Here is an 8170-nt window from a genome sequence, read left to right as displayed (position 1 = left end):
CTGCCCTGGTAGAATAATCTAGGTTGTTTAAAGTGACTAGCACCAACGTAAGTTATGAAACATGGAGAGCAGTACTGTCCGCGTGAGCGAAATCTCTTAAAACATTTCGCTCCCCGAAGTTTCAGGGGCAGGCAGAGAAATTTCAAAGAGCACGCCAATAACAGAATCGAAGAAAAATGGCGATGGAGTTCTGCTTAGTCTTACAAGACAGTACGTGGTAGACTTGCCCATGTGAACTTGCTTGCTGTCTACCTGTACACGCCCACAAGATTTTACATACGGTGTCCCCAAAAGAGGGTTGTTCTTCAGTCCGTTTTCCGAACCAACATAGTGAGCTCCGTCAATAGGATCATTTTTTGGATAAGACCAAGTTGTGGGAACTTGTGAATTTTAAAAACACAATTAACATGCTGATCGCTGTCGAAAATAGGGATTACACCATCCTAAGGACAGAACCGACTTAAGAATCTAAATGTTGACCGCGTGTTTGTAAATCCACTTGTGTAGCCTGGCAACGAGATTGCAAACGTCTCGTCATCAAACGAGGAGACATCATCAGTGCGCGCTTTGAGTTGTGGCTGTCCCCTAGGATGCCGAAACATGCACCGTTTCGAATGGTTGAAAACATCCAGGTGCGTAGGACAGAAAGGGGCAGTCTGCAAGCCATGATGAAGGCTTGTCCACTGAAGAGCAAGAAGCCGAGTTTGGTCGATGCAGATGTGAAGACTTGATAGATAACAGATATCAATTAACTCATTTAAGGACCTGTCGCGACCGACTAAAATAGTGAGTGGTGGTTTGAACACTCAAAGACAAAAAACAGTGAAAACACACAAAACCAAAAAAGAACGAAAATAGCTATTTCTTCAACCCTCAAGTGTCTATTTGTCGGATATTCTTTGAGGTGTGCGGTTGGTGGGGATCACACATACCGAGGGGTGTCGTTGTACTGAAGCAGGCATTTCCTCTTTAAACATGATAAAGTAGAATAATGGCAAATAGTCCATGAGTGCTTTATGCAATCATTTTTACCGGTAAATGTTACGATATTCGGCCGTGGTTCTTTCACAAGCAGTCATGCTAGTTATACCGCACCACAAACTTCGGATATGTCCCTAATCTAGCAACTTTATTTGGAGGTTCGGCAACTGTTTTCAATAGGGATTCACCTCGTGTACTCAAGAAACCTCAGCATACTTAAGAGACTAGTCAACATTTTTCACTGAATATGACACGATGGTTTGGCTCTGCCAACCCGTGCTTAACGGGTTCAGCGGTTTCTGTAATCTGACCTCTTGCTTAGCAATACCACCTAAGTTAGAAAACGGGGTTAGGTTCCAATGCGGGGCCGCAAAAATGTTATTGTTTTATGCCTTTTCTGTGCACGACACAACAACCCATCTTTATGTGTCACGAACATGCTTACCGATTTTCGCCAGCCAGTGAACCCTAGATTCGAATGGGGTCCACGTTGGGAAATTCGACGAAGACACGAAGAAATATCGAAAGTAGGAGACTCAGACTAAGTCTACTAAATGGATTAAAGACTTGCTGCCTTTCTCCGGCACCAGGATAATTTTTCAAACCATTTGCAAGGATATATACCGATATACCGAGAAACAGGGTTTACGTCTTGTCCCACAACCGATTCGTAGGGTTGTAAAAAACACAGACTATAATGGAAAAACACTTCCCGTCTCCAACCCAACACGTCAGTTCAAATACACGGCTAGAGGCAATGTCCAAACAAAAACTTTCATGCACAGTTACGATTGAGTAAATGTGTAACTTGGAACAGATTTTGCCGATGGTTTCACCGACATCCCAAAAACTTGACCCACCAGCTTGTAGGGGCTATTTCATATAACCAAAATTGTCCCGGTAATAAGTCCATCGAATGGTCATCAAGCTTTCGAAAAAATGACTTCCGATCGGTTTCAATCTCAAAGCTGAAAACGATCAAATGGATGAGTGGGTAACAGATATAAACGTTTGAGAAAGTTTGGAACCGAATCCGTGACACTAAGTGTAGCATGTGTGGTCCGCCCACTTGCCGAGCAGCCAGACGTCATGAGAGAAAAATTTCAAACCAGAATTTTCGTGTGTACTACCTACTGTCAGTCAGCCCTTCCAAGGCGTCTTTTTGCTATGACATGTTCGATGGCTTTCATTGATCCATCCTCTTGAACCCCAGAGAAAATTTCTACCCACCCACTTCGCTGACGGACGTCATTGAAAATGTCAGTGGGCACCTCACACCTCATGTGCGCGCACACAGTGACCGAGCAAGCGTACGTGCGGACAGCTGATTGCTCCCACCCAAACTGCAAACAAAGTCGCTGTTCACGTTTACTTCATACAATGGTTGGAACTTCAGTCAGTCGCCCTCAAATGCACGGGTGACCGCACCCTAGTCGTTGGATGGTGTCCAAACTTAATTGTGACGACTCTGGTAGATATAAATATGTTTGAATGTACATCAAGCGAATTACCACCTGAAGCTTGTGCTGTGTCACGGAATACATACTGGAGTGAGTGAAGGGACGGTCGATCTACGGGGAGGCGCGGGCTAGATAAACGTGGTAAACAGTCAAAGATTAGGGCGCCAGTAGCTATTCGCACGATAGAATTGATTTCTCAAAATCTACGGCAGTTTCAGACTTGCGACTTCATAGTTTAGAATGTCTATGCATATTGTATATGGTCCTGTATTATTGAAAATCATTTACCATGGCGATTTGTTTAAGTGAGCGAATGCTCAAGGCCAATAAACACCACCGACTGTAAATACGTTGCCTGATGATAAGAAATCGCGAATTGTGAAAACCGTTGACTCACTTACAATAAACGTAACTTTCAGATAGTTTTCCATCGGAAAATTTTTCCCCAACATTCTAGAATCTAAATGGCCTTTGGAAATGCAAAATATGCGTAGGTGCATTCGTGCAAACAAATTTTGGTAGATGACTCCTGTTGCCAGTAAAAATTCCGTAGTACACGTTAATTATTTGCTAGAAGTCGTGCACGTTTGCTGGCAAAAACCAGAGTTTTCCAATGTAGGTTGCGATTTATGCTAGGAAGACCTCGAGGTTTGTCCATTAGGAACATGGAACATACGTCGATCATAGCGGACAGCCGAGCGAACCTAACCGACGCACACGACTAACATGCGGCCTGGGGGTGCACGATGCCGGAGCGCGCCCATCCATCTGCACCGGAGAAAAGGCTCAAAATGAGCGTCATTAAATGATGGGATATATTGGTCATTTTTAAGTGTACATATGTCTTTCTGGGAGGCGCATTTTCTTCTTCGTGGGGAGTGTTTATTTGGTCGTTGAAGTCCCGAAATGAGAGGAAGATATAATTCAGGTTATCGAAATATCACCATAAGGCGGGCGGCCGACAAACTGGTAGAGATACTTACTTCAAAATTCACTCCAGTGACTATGTTGCCGTAGATGTCTGTTATCACAATGCCATCTTCAGCAGTTATTTCGCACGTCTGTTTACTGCACCTCTCAAGAAATACCAGACTTACATGAAATGCACAGAGTTTCATTAGCAGGCCAACTGTCCGGAGCTGATGGATCACATGAAATCGTCTTCGGTTCTTTCATCTGGCCGGCGCTTTACGGCGTTAGTCGTAGTTGTCAGACATTTACACACGGCTGTCGAATAGTTCCTCTCTAAACCCGAAAATACGGATGCACACAGACTTCCGGGCCACATTGTGCTGGGATTCTGTGCTTCGGTCCAGGTCAACATCATAAGACGCCCTCTCTGTGGACCGGGTAGCAGGCACACATCTGCGTTTTCTAGTTGGGCTCAGCGCTTGGTACTTGTGATACGATTAACAAAAAACCTCCTGTACAGCGTTGCTCTGGCGAACCATGGGGTGAAATATGTGCAGGCTGTTCGTAGAATGTGTCTATGACCAAAATACATGGATATTAAATGGTACATACATGCTTCCTTATGGTTGTGCGGACATGAAAGTAGCAAAGCATCACGTCGCAGCCAAACACGAATCTTGCCGCACGCATTTGCGCCGCAAACTTGTCCAATACACAGGTCTTAACCAGTTACGTTTCGCCCATCATTTCTTTGAACAGTTTACGCATGGAGCGCACTGCTTGCTCTCTTCGAACACATACATAACCGGACGCTCTGTTCCCATGCCGTCCGTTATCAAGAATGTGTGCAATTTTATCTACACGTCGAATATTAGATGCTTTGAAAAACTTACCCAAGGCGGTTTGTCGCATGCGTTCCGTCCACATTCACCGCATCTGGAAAGCGTCGGAGTAACGCTATCTGCTGCCACCGGGAGAAACATACATGGCTATAGTGACCTTCCTCTGACTGACACAAAAGGACGCGTCCGGTCTCCCGAAGTTTTACCAAGACTGAAGGCATGTCATCTGCTAGATTAAAACCCAACTATACGGCACCTACTCAACATAGCCGGTCGACACTTCCGGCGGTATTTGTGTATATCCTTAGTGGTAAGCATCTTTCCGAATTCATCCGCCACAAACTTCGCACCTCACATGACTGAGGTTCATGTTTCAGCAGGGCCTTGCATGCACCCAACTTGTCTTCGGTTAGGCGTTGATTAACTGGAAGCCGATCGTACAGAAACTTTGATAATTTGTGGTTGTGTTCAAGAAAATAAGAGGTCACTGCCAGTTTGTTCCTTTGCCCCCGTAGACGAAACCGCACTAGACAGCCGGTGTTTTGCGTACTTTTTTATTAGAAAATAAGCTCGGCTTACTAGCTTCTTCGGATTCCACGGCTTTCTGTTGGTCTTGGAGGCCGTCTGTTGCATTTTTAGTACACCCATTAGAACGCAAAACATTGTTGGTGCTTCGATTACTGGATGAGCTTACAAATACCACAAAGTTATCATTCATATATTGATTTAAGGTCCTCTCAAATACTCTGAAAGATTAAATCGATACACCCACAAATTTCTCAAGGAAGGCCACTTTCGAAGCCATGGCACGGAAGGTTCAAGGACAAATGTGCACCAATAATTCTTAAAATAATTCGATTAAAACAAACTGGAAAAAAGTTACGGCAGGTAAGGAGATTTTTAGACTGCGCATACGTGCAAAGAAGTGCAACATTTTGAAGTTAAAGTTTTTATTTCACCGGCAGGGGTTTTGCACGAAAATGCATTGTGCTTCGAGGGTGCGGCGATTGGGGCAGCTTCAATAGTCTGTATTTTGGGGCTCGACTTGGAAACACTATAACCACAACTGCTTAGCTTTATGACGCATTTGCTGTGAGATATGCTACCGTCTAACGTGATTCCGTCTACTCACGTTCACTGGATTTGCATGCAAAAGCAATAGTGGTGTAAGCGTTTTATGGACTGAGGGTGGAACACGATTACTGCTCGGCAGTTCGGCACTTTGATGTTGATGACCCTGTTACAGCACATGAACTGTGGTTTATTCTATGGTACCAGGTAAATTTGTATCTAGAAGCTACTAGTCCGGACGTAGTCCAACAGGATGCATGCGCAACGCAACGAGGTGCGCATGCCAATGAAACCGAGGTAACCAATGCATACATCAGCTTATATGACCAAAGGACAAGAGTTGGAGTGAAACTGCCCAGTTAACTGCATCGGCAAAAGAGCAAGGTTGATTGAGCTTTCTGGAAGGATACAACCGTATGCCATTGGCAGTAGCGCCAGTGAAGAACATTTGTTTCAGTGCCGTAAAGCCTGTGCATTTCATTTGAAATAGGCCTCACAATGGAAAAAAGTGGGACAGGTGACAGTCTCAGAACCGTCTTAAAACAAACGCATTAGGTTTCTAGATCTCTAACGCTCGTTCAGAAAATGCGGTTACAATTTGATAGCGCGAATACTACTGACACCGACTGGCTGCCGCGTAGTTCAGTGGCTCCAGCCAAGCGTGCGTTTCCTGAAAAGTGAACAGCACCAATGGCACCTGGACTTTTAACATCCCTGATTTTCTTCGGCTATGTCAAATTTTCTACACCTCCATGGGTTATTGTGCATATGTTTTGAACACCGATGTTTGTGAAAAACCTTTTAGGGGATTCGCTATGCCCTTTCACGCGTACCCGGGTATGTAAACCCAAGCAGTGTCCGACATTCACGAACTTCTGGGGCATATCCCATTACGCAGGCGTGTTGAAAAGAATAAACTGACTGAAAAATCAACCGCAATCCTTAGGCCAAGTAGTACCACGCATTGGATCCAACAAATGGCGCAGTGTTAAGCCATAGCCTTGAGGGCATCCAATAAACTCGAGTTCTGCTTGCTAGCGTCAGACTTCATGTTCAAGCAACTTCATACGTCGACGTCAAACGAGAGACGCAATCTTCCCACAACTGTGATTAAGGTGATTGCTACGCCAAGACACCATTTTCAACGTTGGAACCATTATGGACTCGCCAGCTTGTTGAAGTTTCACGTCCATTTCTAAACAGACCGCCTGTGAATTCTCAGGAACAGCAGGTATCTAACGCTTGAAAAAAAGATATATGGCTCATTCAGGTGGACGTTGGCGGCTTTAGGGTTATTGTCCGGTTGGAGATCCGGGGTAGCAACCACAGGTGATTAGTCGAAGTGTTTTTGGAAGTGTCCAAACCACCGCTTCACGCACTTTGCCTTTTTCCAGGTAGACGACCTGTTGACAATAGGGCGTTTTGATCCACCGAAGACCTCCTTATGTCCATCGTGTGTGTCTGCTGAAGCAGTCGACGTTCAGTCCCAGGGGTTACCGCCGTTTCGTTTTTTAGCTCCTAAACCATGCATCCGAATTCAACGTTTCAGCTTCTAGAGCTCTATTAATCAAAGATAAAGGGAATTAACAAATGCGAGCCATGCGTTGGAAGCGATAACACAATCAATTCACCGACGTCGACCAGTTCATTTTGTTTGGTCCGGCAATGAGCAAGACTTTTGCAATGGAGATGATGGGTCTGAGGCATCGGCTCTGATGCAACTATATCTCCTGGGGTCAATACCAACTGGTTGGTCTCATTTCTTTGTTTCCATCCTTGTAGACGACGGCTCCCGAAGCAAATGAATTGACTTTTGAAGGACTTCAGACCCAACAGGCAGGTCATGGGCTTGCTTATTCTTGGTCCTCTCCATCCAATACAAGGAAGAGCGAGCATGGTTCTTGAGGCAAATGGATCTCTGGTATGTAATGTAGGTGTATTATAAGCCATTAATCAACTAACGCAATTTATGGAGTGTGACGGGCTGATATTTTCAGGGTAAATGAAGTCTCCTGGAAACCCGCTGGCGCGTTTCAGTAATAATCTGATTTCACAAGTGGACCCATAAGCGCTTTGGAGGCACCTATGGTCAAACAAAAATGGTTAGAAGGTCCTCCTTAAGAGGTTGTCCAGCTCCAGATCTTTAGAGCGGGACAGATTAGGCCGCTGCATGATACTCTCTTTCTTTGAATTTCAAGCTGGTGTCACATCGAAGCCACGGCGGTCGTTGGTAACCAAACGCCGGCCTCGGCTCTCCAAATAGGGAAGTGCTTTCGTCCTTTGCCGGGCTGCCGGGACAGGTGCACCCAAATAGACAAACTTTTTCATCACACCGAAGGTCCACTTGCAGCCACGAGGTTTGAATTTGATTTGACATAATCTTGCAGTATCACTTTAATCTTTACAAAAGCTCAGTGCACACCAAACTGTAAAGTAGAAAAAGTTAATCTGTTTAAAACACTTTACATTTTTCAAGGGCTTGACCAAGTAAAAGAAAAGTCACCGGCGTATTCATTGTCTATGAGCAAGTGTCTCGGAAAATATCTATTCCGCAGTTGTTAGCCGCGTATGAAAAGACCTAAACGACACATCAATTGAGAAGCCAAAGAGAAAGGTGATGAACGGTACCCTCATCTAGCACTGCCGATCTGCTGAACTCAAGAGATGATATGTTACATAAATGTATACCACACACATACATGTGTATCACGTGTGGGGACACATACAGCCATTACAAGGGACAAGAATCACCAGGTAGGTCCCATTCCTGAAAATAACTTCGCGGTTTCCGAAGCTTACCGAATTCCTCCAACTTCAACAGAACTTTATTGAGGAAGCCTTAAAGCATTAGAGATTGAAGGCCCAGAACTCAAGCAGTCACTCAACAGGGACCGGTAATAATTT

This window comes from Opisthorchis viverrini (assembly GCF_000715545.1).
Source record: "Opisthorchis viverrini unplaced genomic scaffold opera_v5_408, whole genome shotgun sequence".
Classification (NCBI taxonomy): Eukaryota; Metazoa; Platyhelminthes; class Trematoda; order Opisthorchiida; family Opisthorchiidae; genus Opisthorchis; species Opisthorchis viverrini.
The sequence above is the reverse complement of the archived record's forward strand: the minus strand, read 5'-3'. Positions refer to the sequence as shown.